This window comes from Chroicocephalus ridibundus, chromosome 11 (assembly GCF_963924245.1).
Source record: "Chroicocephalus ridibundus chromosome 11, bChrRid1.1, whole genome shotgun sequence".
Taxonomy (NCBI): domain Eukaryota; kingdom Metazoa; phylum Chordata; class Aves; order Charadriiformes; family Laridae; genus Chroicocephalus; species Chroicocephalus ridibundus.
In genome coordinates, this window is record NC_086294.1 from 20,159,404 (window position 1) to 20,180,935 (window position 21,532).

The 21,532-nt window shown below is 44.1% G+C and overlaps 1 protein-coding gene across 5 annotated transcripts in view; it reads left to right on the forward strand.

The window, feature by feature from the left end:
* The window catches only part of SGCD (sarcoglycan delta), a 354,617-nt gene that overhangs the window by 181,142 nt on the left and 151,943 nt on the right, over positions 1-21,532 (forward strand). Inside the window, exon 1 of one of the 5 annotated variants that reach the window (XM_063348884.1) lies at positions 12,189-12,217. The exons of the other annotated variants lie outside the window; for them this stretch is intronic. The gene's annotated coding sequence lies outside the window, so the exon portion shown is untranslated. Of the gene's footprint in view, positions 1-12,188; positions 12,218-21,532 lie in introns of those variants that run through there. 5 annotated transcript variants of the gene reach the window in all.

Below are 21,532 nucleotides of genomic sequence, written 5' to 3' on the forward strand. Positions count from 1 at the left end.
GGTTCTGCAATTCGCCTCATGTCACGTACCGGCGTTACTCCGCTGTTCCAGTAGGAGCAGTCCCAGGGCTGAATCAGAGCAGTGTGTCTAAGCATTTCAAAATAGCAAACAGATTATTTTTATAAGTGGGGCCAGGGCAGGAAGAAGCAGTGCCAGTTTGCATCGGGAAAGAGAGCGGAACAGGGATTTTTTGAACTTTCTTTCAAAGCTGCAACAGTTTTAGCGTAAGCTAACTGTACTTTCAGCGTAAGCCGTGCAAACTCCAGCAGATCTGTGTTCCACTTGCAAACTCCAGCAGATCTGTGTTCCACTCTCACATCAAATGTGGCACAGCCGCATGGAAGGAGAGGATGATTTACATCCAAACAACAGCAATTAAACAAGGGATACAAATTACTCTGTAATGAGACTGAGCCAAGGCCGCATGTCAGTGCATTAGACTTCTAGCCCACGTATAATCATAAATCTTCAGTATGAAGGTTATAAAACTCTTTTCACCAATATTTGTCTGCCTGAAAAATCTATGAAGCATTAGCAGCAGCTTGAAGCTATGAAGAGGAACCACTCAGCTTAATTTACATGTAAAATATATACAGTACAAGCCGCAAAAAAGATCTCTTGATGTTTTCCCATGTTATAAATATTTGATGTTGTTTAGATTTCTTCCCTGTTCTTTTATGGAGAGTTTTCTACTCAATTAGAGTTGGGTGGAACTGCATTTTCTGCCCAGTTTCGCACCAGAATCATGGAGACTGATCAAAATGAACAGATTTAAAAATTAAATTTATTATTGAAAATGAGATTTATAGATATTTTCTCTTTGGGGAATATGTTCCTTTATTGATTTCTTCAAAATAAAAAATACTGATATGGACTATTAGAAGCTGTAGGGTGGTGAATGCAATTCCTGGCAATTTTATTATTCCATCACTCTGAAAAGAATTTGTTCAGCTAATTCGTGTTCTTGCTGATGGGAAGTAAAGATGAAAGCCTCTGTGCGCTGATGGGGAGAATGGACCTCTTCATCCTTTATTCCGTAACAGTACAGACAATGCAAAATTCTCTCTAGAGAAATGTTTTTAAATGGAAAAGCATCTTGGTTTCGCCTGATCCTTAGATACTGAAGAGCAGCCCTGCTGGGTCCAGCAGCCTGGCTGTTGAACTTCTGTAGAACATAGTTGATGCCGTGTTTTAGGGCTTAGTCCTGAGCTCTGCAGACATATCTCCAATGAGACTGATCCGATTTTACTTCATATGGGAGTCAGTCGAGAGAAGTTTGCTGAGGGTAGATGTGTGAAACTCGTGTGAACTTGATCACAGTGTAGTTTACCATGACATTTGGTTGAAAAAGAACCAGAGAAATAGGGTTTCAGGGTAAAATCCTCCTCGTGTGGCTCATGAGGGAAATTTTATGGACTACAGAAGTATTTTTATGACTTAAGTAAGTAAATTTGATCTGCTTATTCCCATACCAGGCACTACCGTTGAGCTAGAGTACTTGTAATTTGGATCTTTTAATGTAGGTAGAATAGCATAGTTATTGCCTGATGGAAATCCCTGCTTTCCCCGCTCATGGTCATAATTCGGTGACTTTATATATATATATATGTATCTCATATATATATATCTCATATTTATGCAATGCACAGAAGAGAGAAATTCCTGGATGTGCGGAACAGTCAAAATCAGCTGTGCAACAGTGCAATTCAAGTTCATAAGTTTCTGCGTGTTCTTGTAGTATTCCAGTAGACTCCAGAAAAAAATTCCATTGCAAAGAAATGCAAATAAAACCAAAAATGCGTGGATATCACTGATACCTACCACTTCCGTCTAAATAACGATGGTTCTAGTAACAAACATATAACTAAATTTCCGGCACCAGCGTTTTCGCTACAGCAAAGGAAGATTTTAGCAGCGTTCCTAATCAGCATATGCAACAAAACAGAAACTCAGCTCAGTGCTACTTAACTTGATGATTTTTTTTTTTCATACGGTGTTTCATAAATAACTTTAGGAAGTGAATCTGATGATGATAATAATTACATTACTGCTGTATGCAGCTAAAGACTTCTTCCAGAATAACAAATAACCTGCTAGAAAGTCTCTAAGAGCTCCCCATGCCTGCCTACACTAATAATACAGTAGTGCTTTGTGTGTACATAGCCTTTTTAAAGGCACTTTCACGTTAATTATCTAATTAAGCCTTACAATTCTCTTTGAAAGTAAGTATTATTATACCTACTTTATGGAGGTGGAAACTGAAAAATAAAGGCTTGATGTCATTTCATCTGATGTTATACATCTTGCGGGAGGGTTTAGGTGGGAGCACAGGCACCCAAAATTCCCCTGGAGGTAGCAGAGAGACCAGGACTGTCCGGAGAGGGGTTTAACCCGCCTGAGCTCTGCCTGGCTTCTGCTGAGGGCTGCCCTGGGGTGGGCTGGTGGCAGCTCTCTGAGTTCGGGCCGAGCTCACTGTCGCTAGTGCTTTACTGCCTAAAATCTGGGGGGGAGAAAAAAAACCAACCCAAAGTCAAATCACTAAAGCTCCCAAACTTGTTCACAGCAGCAGTTGCTGTGTCTTTAGCATCTTTCTCAGTTGGAAAAGGTCCCCACACCTGTAGGGTCCACTCGCGATGCAGGTGGCCTGCAGGGCCTGCCACTAACACCCAAAGGCGTCTGACAGGCCTGTGGCAGAGTTCCACGTTTACCCGCCGTGTTGTGGGATTGCACTCTGAGTCCTTAGGTGTAGAGAGAATGAGGAGACGGGAAGAGAGGGTTCTCTTGCTCTTTTCTTTCAGGAGTGCCTAAATTTCCATGCCTGTCAGCAGGGATCTGGCTGGGAGCAGCAAAGGATCTCTACGGGGGCCATAGGGCTTGTTCACGCCGCAGTCCCTAGGCTAACTTCAGGACGTGTGGAGCTAATAATCAGCTAGGTATCTCAGGCAATGCTACCGTATGTATTTGGTGGCACGGAATTCGGCAGGGAGAGGTATCTCTAACCTTCCTGCCGAGCAGCATCCACCCTGGCTGCCTTGCTGCATGGTTTGCGGTGTGATGAAACTACTTGTACAAGCGTCTGTGCAAGTGTTATATGTATAGTCACTGATGAAGCTGCCAAATGAGTGAAAAAACCCTAAGAACACAGATGCTTAACATAAGAAAATAAATACGTTTTGTAGATCATAGTTTATAGTGATGTCTCTCTAATGGTGCCTTTTGTGGCTCCTTTCTGCAGCCTTTCATGGGCCGCAGGCCTGATACTGAAGGAGCAACACCCCGTAGGCAGTGCCAGACTTTGCCCTTCTTATTGTTTTGGTGGAAACTTCTCGGTTTCCCGTGGCTGCGGGTAGCACTGGAAGACGTTTCAGGCAAAGTACAAGTTGTACAGGGCTACTGCTTTAATAGCTATATTTCCTCTGACTTTCTGTGCAAATTCAATAAATAAATCATTAAGTGATTGTGGCTGATAGAGCTTTCTTCTGTGCTTGCAGTGATTCAGATATCACTTTTATCTTTTCTGAGTCCTAATGCGTAGTTAGTGAGTGACTTCACCTCTTCACTGGAAGCCATAGTGCTGGAAATTTAAGGCTTGGATGCTTAAGCAAAAATTATAACCAACTTAATCAGGCTGTGGTTGACCTGAGAAAGTACAAAGTACAGGGATGGAGGAGATCCAGAGAGTCGTGTCCATGTGTGACTGGGGAGAACCGCTGTAACCATAAGCGATTCCCTTGGCGTGGAGGAGTCAGGCTGTGAACAGTGGTGACCCCATCCACCAAGATGTCCCCGCAGGGGCGTCTGTCCCCTCTGGCAGGTAGGTTTAAGGCGGTAGTGATTTCAGCTGCAACTGCTAATTCTACCTGTGATGATGAATTGGTGCCCATCGTTACAGTCATCAGTGTCGTGGCCATCACGGCAGTGCCACCAAAGCAGCGTGCCGTTGTCGGCCGTGAGGAAAGTCACCCTTTAAAACTGTGCATTACATCAGGAAATGGGCCATTCAATGGCACTGCGTGAACTTGCCAAGGATGGGCGGGGGGTTTGTCCACATTGAACCGTTTCCAACAAAAAAACAGAGAATATTGTAATGCTGCTATGTTTCAGAAAAGCAGGTGAGTCTTAGAGGAGGGTCCTGTTGCAGGCGTTATTAGTATTTGCCGTTCCCCTGAAGACTTCAAGGGAAGTGTGTGCAAAGCTGAAAAGGTAGCAGAGCTTTTCTGTTTCCTTTCAACTGCTTGCTGCAGGGGGAACCACAAGGACTTTCTTCTTATGTTGCCTGCTGTAATGATGTGCTGTACTATTGAGCTTCCAGGTCTAACTGACGTGGATCAATTATTTGAGTTTGATGGGCCAGCTGCTCGGGAAACTTCTGTAGTATTTATAAAAGACCTGGCAGTGCTCTCCTGGCAGGAGATACTTTTATATTCCCTCCTGTGGAAGTGCTGTCCAGGTTGAATTATAAAATGAATCGTTGCTGTGCTGGCAACAGGATGTTATTTGGGTTTTCAAGTTCCAGGGTATGACTTCCTCAGTGTGCAGTACTGGGTAGATAATTAGCTTAAAGTATCTGCAGAAACTTGAGACCAAAATTATACTTTGCACGTGAAGTGTTAGAAACACTCGTGTATGTGTCAATACAGGATAATGCGTATAGATCCTTGCCCGGTATCATCTAGAGCTTATGGGTGGCAGCGTCAGTTGTGAGAGCTGTATTTCCACAACAACTCGGCCAGCGTTTATCAACACAGTCCCCATGTGAAACATCATCCCTGCTTCTCCACAGCAAACTGCTCCGCTGTTCGCATGCAACGAGGGGAGCATCCTGCTCCTGCGGGTACCTGGCTGCCTGTGCCGCTCCTTCTCCGCTGTTTCCCGACCACTCGCTGGGTGCCGAACGGGAACCTGCAGCACACTTCTTTCTTCAAAGAGGAGATGGGTTTGTTTCTGTTCAGTGATACCTTCTGTGTGGTCAATGTTTATCTAAGTTAGTTAAGATTGCGTTTAATTGCCCGGGCAGAGTTTCTTACAGTTCCCCAACATGGCAGACATCTACAGTTTCTCCCAGCACTGAAATTCTTTGTCACTTTTCTGGCTGTGACAAGGGTTTGATTGCCTTCCTTTTCCCACAGATTCTTAATGACAACAACATTTTAAATATTTTCTTTGGAAACATCTGGTTACTTTAACCAAAAGAGACATCCCTTTGATGCTCTTTTCATTAATTTAAATAACAGATACTATTTTTTTTTTTTCTGGCTAAGAAAATAGTGTTAAAACATACAGTCATATTGTTTGAATGTGCCTGCTCTGTGCTTTCTGCCCTTTCAGCATTCAGTCATGTAAAAGATTGTGTTTTGATTCCTGTGAGCAACTTGGTCTGGAAGACTCCCTTTGAGGGGTATCTTCCTGTGCAAGGCGTAGTGGCATTTGGGGAAAAAAATCCCTGAATACTTCAGTCGTCTCATGAAATGGGATATTTGTACTCTTGAAGTTGCAGCATGTGGAGATCAGACTCCTTTAAAACACTGAAGTGGAAATATTTATGGGTTTAGGTGGGTTTTTTAGCTTGTTCAGCTTCACTTCAAAGAAAGTGAAGAAGTGTATATGATGTATATATTGCTGGTTACTTGTTATTTTCCTGGGGAAAACAACAGTGTGACCAGATTCTGTTTTGGCTGCGCAATGTTAAATCAGTGCAGGCCTGAAACCACGTTAGTATTCCTGACATTTCATCAAAGCACTGATTTGGCAGCTTTTGACATTTGGATCAGGGACTGAACTTGTTTTCCTGTTGATAGCAAGTCATCCGCAGTTATAGCAAAACACGGCCCCTGGACCTGACAGATCTTCCTTTGCATTGAAAATAAATCCTAACATTACAAGGTCATTTGAGATCTGTCACTGGGAAAAAGATTTTGCTCTTAACCCTTATCTGGGTCAGTAATTCTTTACCTTTCTATGGTCTTTACTTGGGGATCTGAAAGTGCTTTATAAATATTAGATAGTATGAGATAATCTTTCTTCTGAGTTTTGGTAAAACAATATTTCCTTCATTCTGTACTTTAGGCTTGGAGAAGTGAAGTGACTGGCCCAAAGCAGTCTGTGGTAGAGCTCTGGGTAAAATTTATGCTGCTACCAGGTTGGCCTTTCTGTACTGTGATGTTTATTAAAAGGATATATTAACTGGTTCTACTGATACCAAGTTGAAATAAGGTATAATTATGCTTTATAAACAAGCTCAGCAACTGACAGGAGGGAGAGGGAGTTATTATTAAAGTTAGAGGACAGTACGTAGTTTTTCCCAGGATAAAGCAGAAAGGATTAGAGCGTCCAGCTGCTCCCCGTGCCCCCCCAACACTGGGGACTGCATGCAGCCTGAGCACGGTCCTGTTAGTTATGGCCATTAAAGAGGGTTATAATCCCCGTTCATAACGCCAAGTGGCGTAGTCCTAACCCAGGCACCTCTCTGGGACATTTCTGGAGAGCCTGAAGAATGACATTTCATGGTTACGCTACTAAACTCCTTTTGTTGTACAGAGGCAGAAAAAGAACCTGAAAAGGCTGACTTTATTAATCGTGTGATTCTAATCTCACATACAATCATCTACATAATAGTTGTATTATATGTACTCTGTTCTCCTGGTTTCACCTTAATCAGCCCCCTTATTGATGCTTGATTGGCAATTTTGTGATGTGGGATGGAATTCAGCTCAGCACTTGGGTCATGGACCTGGAGTGAATGGTTCCTCAGCGTGAACGTATCTTTTTCTGTAATATATCACTTTCGCATCAGCGATTCTCTACATGACCTTCTTGCTTTTGATTTTCTATTTGCAATATCAGCTTTTTCAGGCAAAATCAATGATGAGCAGTATAATTAATTTTTACGTGTTTTAATTAAGTTTTCAGCTGCTCCAGTACTTTTCATTATCTTAGCGTGATCTCATGCTGCAACCGAACATTACAATGAAAAAACTGTTGATTAAATAAAATATTATTTTAAAAGTCCCCTACAAGGTGTTAAACTAATTAAAGTTCAAGGATGCAAAGTGAAGATACCAGGTATTGCACAAAGAAATGTCAGGTAGAGCAAGGTATTTAGAAGGTCTCAGGAGCCTACAATAGCTTGGGGTGGATTCTGTCATTCCTACAATGGTTCGTGTGTCATCTCATCGTCCTCCTGATACTTGATGCCATTTCCGAATAGCTGTAAGGCAGCATGGCAGGTGCCTTGGTGAGATCTGGAGTCCCCAGGATGCTCCTGCAGGTCCGTGTGAAGGTGCACACCAAAAGGAGGGAACCAAGAGAGGAAGAGGAAGCTGAAGCTCCCAGCTTCAACACTAGATATGGGGAAGAAATTTTTTACAGTGAAGGTGATGAGACACTGGCCCAGGTTGCCCAGAGAGGTGGGAGATGCCCCATGCCTGGAAACATTCTAGGTCAGGTTGGACGGGGCTCTGAGCAACCTGGGCTAGTTGAAGATATCCCTGCCCATAGCAGGGGGTTGGACTAGGTGTCCTTTAAAGGTCCCTTCCAACCCAAGCCGTTCTGTGATTCTGTAAGCTGCTTGAGTCTTTCTGGGACATTTCCTTGGGGCAGTTCTGTTTCTTGGCTCCGGCAGCTGATGCTGGGTTGTGGGACGGGGCTCGGCTCCGTGTCTGGCATGACCAGCACTGGCAGGTTCCCAGTGCTGGGTAGCAAATGCCGTTTTTGTGGGACACCAAACTGGAGCTTGCCTGGTAGAAGGTATTTTTATCCCGGTCGTGAGGTTGACTGACACATTGTAAGTTGTCATGAGCTGAATTTGCAGGTTGAGCTGAGATCACCAGTATTAATATGGGATAATACAAAATATTTTGAGTTCTTGGCAACTGTTGAAACTCTGCGTTGCAGAAAAATAAAATATTTAACCTGCTGCTAGACAGGAAAAAAACCGATGGTGGCTTGATTCTGCTTGGTTTTTTTTTTTTAGAGGAACTCATCTTACTCTATTTCACTGGTAAATTAATCTGTTCATTGGGTTCTTGGGTAGAAGACAGACATTGCTTAGCTGTTGCTTGCTTAATTATACCCTGTAATTTTGATTGACAGTGGAACGTGCAATGAAAAGCTGCTGGAAATGACTGTCAACTAGTATAGAAACTGGTGAGGAGTCTCTGTCTCCTGCAGCAGCTGCCTACTCTACTGAACCTAGCCCGAGGGAGGGAGGGATGGAGGGATGGAGGGATGGAGGGAGGGAGGGAGGGAGGGAGGGATGGATGGATGGATGGATGGATGGATGGATGGATGGATGGATGGAGCGAGCAAGCAGCCTTCACCCTATTTTGAGTGATCGGAAATGAAATATCTGAACTGTGCTGCAGCTGCTTTCAGTGGTCACGGGGTTCCCTCTCCAAATCTGAGGGTTAACCATGAAGAGTTTGTGGTTTTGTGTAAGGCATTAATTGGGATTCCTGTCTGCTGGAGTGCCTATGAGGATGCTTTTATTGTGTTAACTCAAGATTCTTATAGTGCATTTGGCTTTTATGTGTGGTTTTTATAACTGATGCTCAGTATTTCAGTAAATTGTGCGAGACTCCAAATCATAAAGGTAAAGGCATTTTCAGTGACTTCTACGGGGCTGGGGGGGGGTTGAAGTAACAATGAACGCATTAAGTTGAAAGGTGTGAGCTGTAAAAAGAAAAATATTGAACATTAATGACACTGTGTGAAGTTAAAAGTCATTAAAAATGGCTGGAAGACATTTTGTGCAGAGATGAGCTGGTGCTTTCAAGGCCGCCAGCAGCACCATGATATTTGCCTCTTCTTCATCCCCCATCTTCTTTGTCCACGATGTTCTGCTGTTGCATTGCCATTCTTGCTCTTTCTCCTCTTGATCACACTGGTGGTGTGGGGGAGAAAGAGAATGAAATCTTTTTGCTAGCAGTCACTATTTCCTTGCCCTGGGAGTTTCATCCCAGGAAGGTTTTTCCCAGTGGTGAAAGCAGGACGTTTTTGCAGTTTTCCATGTTTGATGAGGAACTGAGAGCCACTGACTGGTGAGTCAATACCAGAGGCTGATGGGCTTGAAAACTTGGGGAGAGGGTTAGTGAAGGTCACCAGCTTAACCAGGTAGAGGTAATACAAGTAATCGTTCCTTCTTTGGACAGCAAAACTCCAAGTTTGTTGCCAAAAGGGAACAGAAGAGGGGATGCACGTCCTTTTGCTGGAGTGCTGTCATCGGGTCTGGTGCAGGATGGAAAGGGGACCGTGAGCTATGGGGATAATACTGAGGTCAGTGCCATGATGTGCCACGACGTGCTGTCGGCAGCCAAGTTACAGCTCTAGCTTTGACTGCAGCTCTCGTTTTTGAAACTTTTAAATGGGCTTAAAGTGCCATATAAAACAAGGAGCATTCTCCATTCAAAACAAGGAGTGTAGCTTACAAAGTGATTTAAATAACAGTCCTTTTAGCAATGTCTGTGCAACACGACTTGGGTGATTTACCTTATAATGGCTCAAAGCCAAGAGCGTAATGAAATTGTGAGCAGAAAAAATTACTCTAGTGCTTTCTCTCTTTTGCTATCTGCTGATTTATTGGAAATGTCTTTCCTTCAAATAATTGTCTCGTTAACCCATGTGCTGCCAGCATCCTCAAAAAGACAGACAGTGAATATTGTTGTGTGAGAGAGAGGAGAGCCAAGAGGCTGAAGCACGGTGACACTGTGTGTTTGCAATTTTGGAGGCAGGGGGAAAAAAGAGTTTCCAGTCTCAGGCATAACTGTTACTCTGGGCAGCTGGAAGCTTAAAAGCTCAACAGATAGGAAATAAAAGTTTTGTGATGGCATGTCTCAGCTCTTGTGACATGGGCTATTTAAACCCTAGACTTACATTGCAATAATAATGAGATGTCCCTCCCCAGTATTGATTCTCTGCCCAGTTAGGGACTGCCTACGCGTCCTCACTTTGCGGTTCAGGAGCGTAGGTTTGGATTTTCATGACTAAATTTCATCAGTGGCTACATCCTCCTAGTGCCATGCAGGCACTTACAGTGGTAGAGACGAGACAAAATTCGGAGAACCAGTACCATATTAATGTGGCCCTTGTGGTGCCGTGTCTCGCAGCAGCAAAGGACAGGAGGGGAGCTCAGCCGTGGCAGGGAGACTTTACTGTAACACACTGGCTTCCAGCTCCCGATACAAAAGCCTGGCTGCCTGCAGTCCTTTTTGTAAGAGACAGAAAATAAATTGCTGCTGTTGAACATTTTATTTGCACTTCCAGAATATTCATCCAAGGAGCAAAGGAAGCACCAGAGGAGCGTGATGAGGGCTCGTTTGTTCTTAACAAGCCAGTAGGAAATAATGCCAGAATCAGACGCAGCGGAAAATTTTTGACAACATGGAAATTCCTCTTTGTGCATTGCCAGCTAACTCCAGCTCAGTGCGACTCCTCTCACCTTGAATCAACAGCAACTCCTAGCCCTGCTCAATTTCTTAATCAGTGGCTATTCAGTACAGCTTCATCATTTGAACCTTTCCATTGTAGAGACAGACTAAGTGTGGGTGCTAAATAGCTCTTGTTTCTGTCCTTCTGGAAGAAGAGGGACAGACAAATACTGGCACAATTTCTGGATGGGGCCTTTGTTAGCTGGTATGTGTAAATTCTGCTGGAATTCTTCCTTAAAGCATTTTTTAAATTTTTTTTTTGGGGGGGAGGGGGGAGGAGAAGTAAAATTGATGCAAAGAGTTGTCGTTGATCTGAATACATTTATGCAGAAAATTAGATCCTTTCTAACTCAGAGTTTCTAGAAGATTTTCCTAGAGATATTAGGGACTAAAAATCTAACATATTTTGTTAGTTTGGGGTAAGTTTATGTATTGGAAGAAATGAGGTTGTGTCTGAAACAACAGGCACATAGATAGATGATGCTCCTTTTCAAATGGAAGTGTTCTCTGGTCTCTCAAAATGCTTTAGGTCCACGTCGTGCTCTGCTGGTTTCAGATATGGCTTTGTCCAACTCCTACTTTCTGTGTATACGTGTGTCTGCATGAGCAGGTGGAGATCATGTCCATGGCACAACAGTGGCAGATTTTGTAGCTTCATCTATTTTTTACTGTCTTGAGACTGAACAGGCATCTGCTATTTATTTCTGGTGGATGTCCAAAAGGAAAGTTGAAGGGTACCAGAAACAACATAGGTTTGGGTTTTGAAAAGTACGTAGGCAAAAGACGGGGTCACAGCCACCATCTCTTGTTTCAGTTACACAAGTTTGAGAGTCCTGTGCTGCTTACTGACTTCAGCTGTAAAATCATACCTAAATTTTTTGTGGTTTTGCCTTTGTTACTCCCAGGCTCCAGCACAAGTAGAATTTCACATATGTGATGTCCCACTGATTTCATAGCTTTCTGCTTCCACATGAAAAGTATGCGTTTGAGAATCCATAAAAATCTACACAAAGCAAGTCCCAAAACATGAGCTGAAGCCTTCAAGAGTTGACTTAAAATAGTTTTCCAAGAGGCTGAAAACTTTGCAAAAGGAAATGAACCCTGAGACAAGAGCTGGTGATTGCAGGAAAGAATTCAGACCATGTCTAGAAACTTTCTAGAAGGAGTTAAGGCATGATGTGAAGGTAGACATGAAGTGAGGGTTGGATCAGCAGTTGTAGAAGGTTTAGTCAAAGAAGTGGTCCAGCTGCCACGGTCTTGGTAATTGCAAGACTAAGGCAGAGCGTGACTCTCAGTGTGACCGCCTTGGGCTTGCTGGCAAAGGTGAACTGCCAGGGGAAGGGCATGGAGAAAGAAGTCCAAGCGTTACTGGCCATGCAAGTCGGCTGCCTTGATGTGACAGGATTTGGTAAAAGTTTTCTATCCCAGCTGCGATCTCCAAAAGATGAGAATACACAGATGTTCTTTGTGCTCTAAAATAACACAGAAACACTCTCGAAAGTGATGCTGCCTTTGGGGCTTGTTTGTTTCAGCTTTCTGTCGTGACACAACAGGCACGGCTCAGAAGACAGAAGGGAGGAAGAGCTCTAGGAGGAGGCAGCTCAAGGAGCTCATCTTCAGTGGTGGTGGAAGTCTTTCTCCTGGAAGAGCAACTGCGTTGTTAAGGTTTGGCAGAAGTCCTCGAGGTGTGTTTTGGAGTTGGCTATAAATCTGGGGCCACCTGGGACAAGAAGAGAAGTAGTGACCCCTTGGCAGTTATCAGGCAATCCTTGGAAACTGCTCTCCACGTACCGGTAAGGGCTGTGATGAAGCTGACAGTGTAGCCACATGCAAAACTCACTGAGCCTGGGGTCACTGATCGAGATACTCAAGGCAGGTTGAAGAAGCCTCAAGACAAAGTGGAATTTGACAAAAAAATAATTTTTTTTCCTTACATAAAACAGAGAGGCAGCTTGCAGGAGAAGAATAATGATAGTTCCAAGTCATGTAAATATGTTGTGCCTCAAAGTTGTGTTGGAAGGGGAACTGAAAAGTTTTTTCCACAACCTTGCCAATTAGAAGAAGTGATAAATATTTGCATTCATGGATGCCCTGAAATTCTTCCTCTGAGAAAAAAAGGAAAGGCAGAACAAGATTGTGCATTCAGTACTTGCTAAAAAAAACAACTTGGGGCTGTGCACAAATTCTTACTTAATCTCTTGTATTTGCAGTTTCATTTGACTTTTGTTTCTGCTGCTTCCACTGATGTCTGGTAGATGGCATTAGCGTATAACAAATTTCTTAAGTCCTTTTCTTATTGGAGGGGTTTTATTTTTCATACATTTTACAGATAATAATGCTGTCTTCTTCAGGCTAAGCAGTTTTAAAGCTTTTTTTTTTTCCCCTCAGTGTTTCAGTTATGTTTTGACTAAACATTTATATCACTCAACATGCCTTTTTTCCTCCTCCTTGTGCCATATAATTATTATTTCTTCTAGAGGGCATCAATCAATGAGAAAGAAAACAAACTTGATATCTTCGGCTGACTCTGAATTTAGAAGCTTGGTTATGTTGTACATTGTTTACATGCAGTACCATATTTATTTCATGTTCTTCAGGCTTAGAAATGGGAACAGTACTCTGAAGGAAGAAGAAAAATTGCTCACACAGAGAGAAAAGAAGATCAGATACTCAGAGTACTAAATAGGGGTGCTTATATATGGGGTGGGAGACATATCGGACTGCTCTGGAGAGACATCTCCATGAATATCTTTTATCTTTTTTTAGTACACATAAGCGTTTTCAGCTAATTTTGTGCACTCCTAGGAAAGTTAATAGGACTTCCATGACACATGGACTATTTTGCATAGGAAATCAGGCATTTGTTTATCACCTCCTAGAGATTTTCTCCATCTGGACCAGGAGATGGAAGTATCATCCACAGGTGAACTGTGGCAATCAAGTTTACGAGTCCACCAGTAGCTTTAGCTTCATCAGAGCTCCCTCGGCAAGATGCATTTCGTGCCGAGATAGGTACACATTCATCCTTACTTTTAGCTTCAAGAAGCAGCTAACGTTTTGAGCAAACATTTTGGTTAAATGCTGGCTGAAAGACATTTGGAGCGGTGGGCCAGGAGATTACTACTTTCCCCCCCCTCCACATTCTTCCCACCATGGAAACAAGACTTATTTTCTTCATAAATAACCAGGCTTCCAACAAAAATCACCAGTTCCATAATTAGTTTCTTCTCAGAACAAGCCAAAGCCCATAATTCTCCAAGCTCTGCATAACAGTAGCAGAAGGGAAAAATGGAGTGCTAGGGAACTGTTTTGTGGGCAAAGTAATGATTTTAAATAATCCTCAAGAGGTATCTGCTTGTGAAGACCATCCTTGCCAGATCAGGTGTGCTTGATAGCAAAGGACTAAAAATTGATAGAGATATCTTTGCGATTAATTTGTATAAAGAGTGTACAGATGCAAAACATGCTAAGCGCCAGGTTTTATTGAATCTATCTAATTATGAGCAAATGATCAACATAATTTTCTTGCATTTTCAACCACATTTTCTTGAGAGTGAAGTATTTAAGATAATTGTAAAGAAATGCCAGCACATAATTGTGACAAATTTTAGGTTTAAGGAATCCTTGGGTTCATCTTTATCTAGAAATGCAAATGATTTAGGATAGACAGGGCTAAACTGTCTGGGCCCTGGTGTAAGAGACGTTATCGTGGTGCAGACCTACCGGCCCTTAGTCTCCAGGCATGATGGTAACCTTTGTGCCTGGACGGGGTGTTTGCACCTCTGCTTCCCTTGTGCGGAGGGGGCTGTGTCCTCCAGCTGGAGGGTTTGGCCCTTACTCTCACAGCTTTAAGGTTGGAAGGAGTTCAAATGGGTGCCCCGGATTAGTGTTCAAAGTCGATAAAAAACATGTAGAAGGTGTGAGGCTGATGGGCTTCTGGTGCTCATTTAAGGAAGCCGCTGAAGCAGGTGTTTTGTGAAATATTTTATTCATGGGTTACTCCAGTTGTCTGTGGATAGAATTGCATGTATTTTGAGTGATGTCAAATGCTCGTGTAAGCATCTTTTACGGAAAGTACTTAAAACACGAGTTGTGCTCGAGGGCTTTGCTTGCGCGGGGGTCCCTGGGTGCATCCCCGGTGACCCCGTCAGCAGCGCCGTGCAGCCGTGGACATCCCCCCCAAGGGCTGCACCGACGTTGCACAGCCTGATGTGGTCATCTGCTCCTTGGCAGGAGTCAACTATTACTCAACCTGTGTAAGACTGGTGTGGCAAATGCCTTCACTCCAGTGGTGAAGCAAGTTCGGGGTTCAGTGCACAGCCAAAGGGCTGATGGGGGCTGATTTTGGCCCAGTGGCAACCTCTCGCCATAAGGTGCTTAGAAATCCTTTACTGAGATGTGTGGCGCTTAAGCATCGCTTAAAGATTTGCTGTTCGCTGCATTGCAGTGGATGAAGAAATGCAACACGGATTCTGGTAGCCAGCTTTTTTTCTTTTTTTTTTTTTTTTAAATAGCTTCTAAAACACGTTGATTTAGAGAGCACGTGTCTGAGAGATGTCTCAGTGCCTGCAAGCATTCCTTGCTGCAAAATACATGGACAGCTTGAATGTACAGCGGATGAGGAAAATGTGTGGGTGTATTTCTGTCCTTTTGCCTGCAACAACCTGTAACTTTTGGCATAAAGGTGTCATTTCTCTTGGGAAGACAGCAGCGGGGCTTTCTGAAACCTATCAAAGAAAGATTGACTAATTTCACATGGGGATCACCATCTGTCTGAAATGCGTGCCGACCTGCTGTAGCACAACAACATTTACTCGGTTTCTAAGGCTGGCAGATGGAGGTGCCCTTGCTGGAGTTTCTCTGAATCTCCCCGCTCTGTTATTTCCCATCTCCCCCTCCTTCCGTCTTTATGGTGGTCTTCTATTATTATTTGCAGGCGGGTTGTCTTACAACTGTTATTGCGCCTTTCCTTGGCCTCTGTCATATCTTACACAGTTACCGAAATAGTGCTGATTGTGGGCTGCTATCTGGGATAAAAATAGCACGTTGTTGTAACATAGAGCATTAAAATTCATAGACTGTAGCTGGGCTGTTTCTTGCGCTTTCTGGACAGGCCTGTTAACCTTTGAGAGATTTGCCGTGGAGTTCCAGCTGGAGAATAATAAAAACAGGTAAGTGAAAAGGAGCCCTACTGGGAGAAAGTTTATGTCTTGGGATGATAAACCCATAAAACTCTGGGACTGTTCCAGACCGTGCTGCCGGCAGCATCCCCTGCAAGCACACGCGTTCCCCCACGGCTCACCTTTAAAGCCCACCTACCTGGGTGGTTTAGATTAAAAGAAATGCCCCGGCTTTGCTGTTGCGTTGCAGGGAAATTGGTTGAGCCTCTGTGGGGCGGTAGGAATGGAGACCTCTGTAACGGGAGCTACGTTGCTCCTGGTGTTCTCTGTCGATGATAAATAGCCGGGGGGTGGGCAGAGGGGGCCTTGCTCCGCAGCGCTAATGCGAGCGCAGGGCAGCGCTGCTCCGTTCCGGGGGCGGATGCTCTCTCGCCAGAGCAGCGTGTTGAGAAACGCTTAACCTCTGCCCTCCTCGGAGAGGAGCTGGTGCCGCAGAATTCACGTCTAACCCCACTGTAGCAGCACGTCGCTTGTTACTTGAATATCGCACTACTTAAATATACAGACGTGTTTTCACACGCAACTTGGGAGTAAACGCTCCGCATTGTTTTCTCGCGTGCTGATTTTCCGTAAGGCAGGAGGTTACAAAAACATTAAGCCTTTTATTAGATCATCTTTGCGTTTGGAAGCAGGCTTTGCGGGGAAAGGGATTTAATTTTTCGTTTTGCCTGTTTCCCGCCTTAGTGGAGGGAAGGTTTACTCCAGCTTGAATATGCCGCTAACCCAGCGAAGCGGAGAAGGCAGGACATGTCTGAGCGATGAGAATAAGCCACGTGGGCACTTGGAAAAAGGACAAAATCAAATAAGCTTTTCTTTGTAATTACCAGCTAGTGATTTCATAGAGTTAAACTATAATTGTAAATATATCTCTGAGTAAGGGATAGTGTGAAAACAGTGCTACTCTTTTCAAAGCATCCACGTAAACTTTTGTCTGTCATTTTGGGAGAAAAGCGGGCAGGTAAAGTCCCTTACATTTTAGAAGGGAACAGCTCTCTCACCTTCCCGACAGCTGCTTTGCCCAAAAAGTAAGTCTGGGTGCAAGACACAAAGCATGTATCTCTCTTTTTTTTCTCTCCTTGCCCTCACTCCCTTCGTGATTCTCACTGGATAACATCAGGAAATCCAGGAGGGTATTTTTAGCCTGAAAGAATGGAGAATTTAGGGCAGAAATGATGTTAACATTAATCATAGCAGTGATGAAATTTCATTCCAAAATATATGAGTGAGACAAGATTTTTTCCCCGTGTCCTGCTAATGAAAAAAAGATCCTGTTGCTGCCAAACTGGAGGGTCACCGTGCTCACGGGTAATCCAGGACTGCAATTATGAGCTTATGGGAGAAAAAGATGGGGCCAGGAACCGAGTTGTACGTTGAATCTCAACTCTGCAGAGGAGGGGACTGGACATTTCTTTCTCTTCCATGCTCTTATGGGACCAAACATCTCTTACACTCATCCTTAGTGTGAGTCCTTTGGCTTGCTCCGGGGTTTGGGAGCAGTAATAGCGCTCTCTGACACCGCAGTGAAGGCTAAGCCTTACCAGCTGCTGAATTAGGTAAATATTTGGAAGAGGACAGCAGACCAAATGTAGATGGTCTCATCAGCTTTCTTGGACATCTCAGCCCATATGGCTGCTGTTGAACACACAGGAAAAACCCCTAGCCCAGGCTCCAAGAAACTCGTCAGGTATGGGATAGCCCAAGGAATTCTCAGAGAAACTGAGAGGTAATAGCTACAGCGATAAAGGGATTTCCCAATTAAATGGCTTTTTATCCTTTGCCATGTCCTACCAATAACGAAGCAGAGATGCTGAGACTGAGAGGCCGTCGGGTGGATCTCTGTAGAGAAATGAGAGTCTGGAATTTTTGCACAATGGCCTTTTCATGGTTCTTGGAGTCAATATCCTCACAGATACGCCTCTACCATGTTGAGTTCCCTAGTAAAGGTCAGGCATGGTTACTGACATACAAACATGCATTTATTTCTCAGGCCATTTTATCTTTTTTCCTTCCCTCTGGCTAACACATTCTACACAATCTCAGTGTAGCTGGATGTTGCTATCAATTTGCTTTTTAAACCTTCCCCCTCATTCTCTGTTGAAACTCAAAATATGTGAGTATATGTGCATGTGTGCATTTATTTATATATAAGCATAATGATTCTTTACTCTGCTACATCTCCCAAGTATCTGCATACTGTCATGAGCTGCTTTATGAACAGCACGTATCTTATCACTTCTTGCAGCATATAAGCAGAGAGAAAGAATTTGCAAAATCTGGCCAAAGATTGCTCATCATTTTGATGACCAGACCTGCTGTCTCCTTGCTGCTTATTCTGGAGCGGATGTTTTACATCAGGTTTTAGCCTGATGGCGAGCGGCTAATGTTGTCATGGGAAGCGGAGAACAGGAGTTCTCCTTTGGATCACATATTATGCGTGAAGGTCACTGCTGCTCATCTCGGGAGGCACACAGGATGGTAGAAAACTCTTAGTGTCCAGAATGACACACCACAGCTCGTTAAAAGAGATGGCAGTGTCCAGGGCTGCTCATGGACTGACCGTCTGCCTTGTTAGTGTTCTGCAAGAGTCCTGCTAATTGCTCTGTAAAAATACAGATATGCCGCCTACGAAAATTGTTTTGTAGAGCCAAATTTGGGTGCATCGGGTGGTGGTAAACTTTGTGATATAATAGGGTATCTAAGTGTAAGAACAAGCAGAGCGTCTTTCTTGACAGAATAAAAATGGCCAGGAGTGCAGAGGGAAAGGCTGTGGTACGCGGAGGCTGCTGAACAGCAGCCCCTCTCTGCGTTACATGTAGGCAGCATGGCGTATCCGTACTCCAGAAATCCCCACCGCAATAGACCTGGCAGAGAAACTGAAATTTTTCCCCCAGAAGGTGATTATTGCAGGCTGAGATGAAGATTTGTCCGTGCTGGGGTATACATCGAACCGAAGCTGAGAGAGCAGCTGGGTGCCTTGAACCTGATTTCTGAAAGAGCGACGGGTGAGGCGGCTCAGATAAGAGTAATAAATTTGGATACCGTTAAGACTTTAATAGAAGAACAATTATTGGCCTGGCTAGCTGAATATATTTGCTCTTATATCTGCATGAAATGAATCTTCACAGTTATTTTTTTTTTCTTTCTTGCATTTCTTATGCCGGAGGGATAGAAGCCAGGGAGGTGGCACACCTTTGCGTGGTGATACCCGTCCTGCTTCCTTGTCATGCTGCAAAAGAGGAGGCTCTCTGTTGTTTGTAAATGAAGACCTTTCCGATTATTGATAAATAACTTCTGGATGAGGAGTATGACACATGCTGGCTGGAAGAACAGGGCTCTGTAATAGTAATATTGCCTTGAAATTACAGCCCACGTAGTTTGAGAATGATTCAGGATAATTACATTAATGTTGCCAGAGAAATGAAAAGGAACACTTTCCATTTTACCTATTAACAAGCTCTACTGGCCTTAAATTATTTCTGAGAAGAGCCTGCAAATGGCTGAAATCATCAGAATAATTACAAAGCAGCGGTTGGGGTAGGGGGGAGGGCTGGACGGGGTCCTCGCTGTGACTCTTTGGCCAACGGGTAAACACTGCTGCTGCTTTTGTGGAAGAAGGAGCACGGCACAGAGCTTTCTGATTAGGCGCTCCGCAGTCTGCAGGTGGCCTCGGGGAGTCTGCAGCTCTTGGACCCCAAGGAGAAAATAGCCCTTTAGGAGTAGGTGGCTCTCAAGGCAGGTGTTACACATCAACCTATGCAACATCAAGCACGAGCCTGCTATTGTTCCGGCGCACTGGACGCTTGAATTTCCATCCTCCCTTTCCTGTGGCTCTCCTGAGCCCGTGCAGTGGAAGATCTCTGCCTTTGGTGATGACTCTTTGCCGCTCCGATCCTTGTCTCGTAGCAGCAGCAGAGACGCTGCTGTTTCTAAACTCCAGACCCTGAGCAGCAGCTGTCTGGGTCTGGCCTCTCATAAAAGCTCAGTCCTTCACCTCCTTGAGCCCTTCACCTGAACTCCTGTTGTGTTTTCAGCTTTGTGTGAGCGATGCCGCCTGCTGCCCTAACCTGCTGTTCCCCAGCTCACCTGTAAAGTTACTATGAAACCAGGACTTTTTGTTGTGTTTCCCTTGGTTCGTTTACACTATTGTACTGTTTGCTAACTCCAGGTGAAGAGAAGGGGCAAGATTTAGTAGTCAGATCTACATAACTTAGTGTCATGTGAAGCAAGGTCTCTGCTTCATGGTCACCTCTGTCGTTACTGGAGTTTCTCATCTGCGTGAACTTCAGAGCATCCTTGGATGCCTGTCTGCGAGAGCAGGGCCACAGCGGCGTTAGCTCTGCCCCTCCTTGTCTTTCGTTTCTGAGAATTAGAAGATCGTGCATCTCGTATCCAGTCCTATATTTATGGCTTCTTACTCAAATGTAGCTGTATTTATCTGAAGAACCTGGAGCAGTGGGTGAGGACGTGGGCGCTGCAGTCTGGTTGCTGCACAGTGGGGTGCTCTCCAGGCTCCTCACAGCCGAACACACACACACACACACGCACACACACACACACACACACACACAGGCGCGAGCGCTTTTTCATTTTCTCCCATTTCCTTTTCACTTGTCCGACAGGCCCGTCTCAGCCCCGCGCGTGATTACCTGATGACCTGTGTGCCTTCGCTCTCTCGCAGCTGCAGCACTTTAAATGGGATTTTGCTCCCTACCATCAAATCAGACCTTCGCTTCCTACGCACACACGGAGGGGTGGCATTGTCCCTCCGGTGAAGCATTCCTCCCCTGCAGCTACTGCCATTAGCTAAACAAATTTGGGGACTCCCCCCCCGCCCCGATCCCCTCCCTTTCTTATTACATTGCCTTCCGTGCTCTCTGGGTGCTTAGGGCTGGGCAAATCCATCAGGAATGCCAATAGCTGCCTTCCCACGGCTTGCTGCTCCTGACCCAAAATAGTTAACTTTGTAATCCATCAGCTACCTTAATTCTGCATTTAAGGAGACGGAGCTCAAATGAGTCTTGGCTTCTCCCTTTACACACACGTACACGAGAGATCTGTTACAAGAGTCCAAGGCTGAGAGCAATTTAAAATAATAATAATTAGGCAGATGATTTATGTCAATTGAGAGTTTAAAAATATTTGAACATTTGTATTTATTCTGTTGTGATATTTCAGGAGATTTAATGGATTAAAAAAAAGTCATTTGGACGGAAAGCTCGAACAAGGGATTGCCTAATTACTTCATTCAGATATTAAAATTTACATTTTGACTTTTTCCTCCCCTCCAGCTGCACACACACCTGCATTTACATGCTGATTCTTTCTGCTTATTTGCTTTGCCCTGATTTTCTTAGGAATGTTTGGGGAATGTTTGAGCGAGTCCCTGGAAATCTGCACAGCATGAAAATCCCAACTTTCGTTTTGTATGCAAATAGATACTATCAGTTAAACGGAATTAGTTATGAATATTGCGAAGTCAACAGTAAATACTAAATAATTTTCAGCTGCTTCTAGAAAATGCTGGATGCCAAAATGCAGGACAGGTGTAAACGGTAGAGAAGGAACTTTCCTTCCTACCTTTTGTAGGTCTCACGTATTTCCTGGTGTTAGAAATTCATGGATCCAGGTGGAACGGATCTCCCGCACAAAATGGAAGTCCCTACATGTTGCAGTCTCCGGCTGCAAAGATACTGGAGCTTTGGGGGGGGGTTAATTTGTTTTTATCTTCCCAAAGAGCTCTTGGAGGTTTTTTGAGTCCTCATAACCCTGCCAGTACTGAGAAATAATGGCAGTTACGCAGATAGTTATGTCGACATCAACTTAAGTTTTACGCTTGCAAGGTTCATATATTTTTGGTAGCACTGGCACTAATACAAGTGATAGCTCAATAACAGAAAAATAGAACAGTCCCCGAGCCACAGTTCTGAT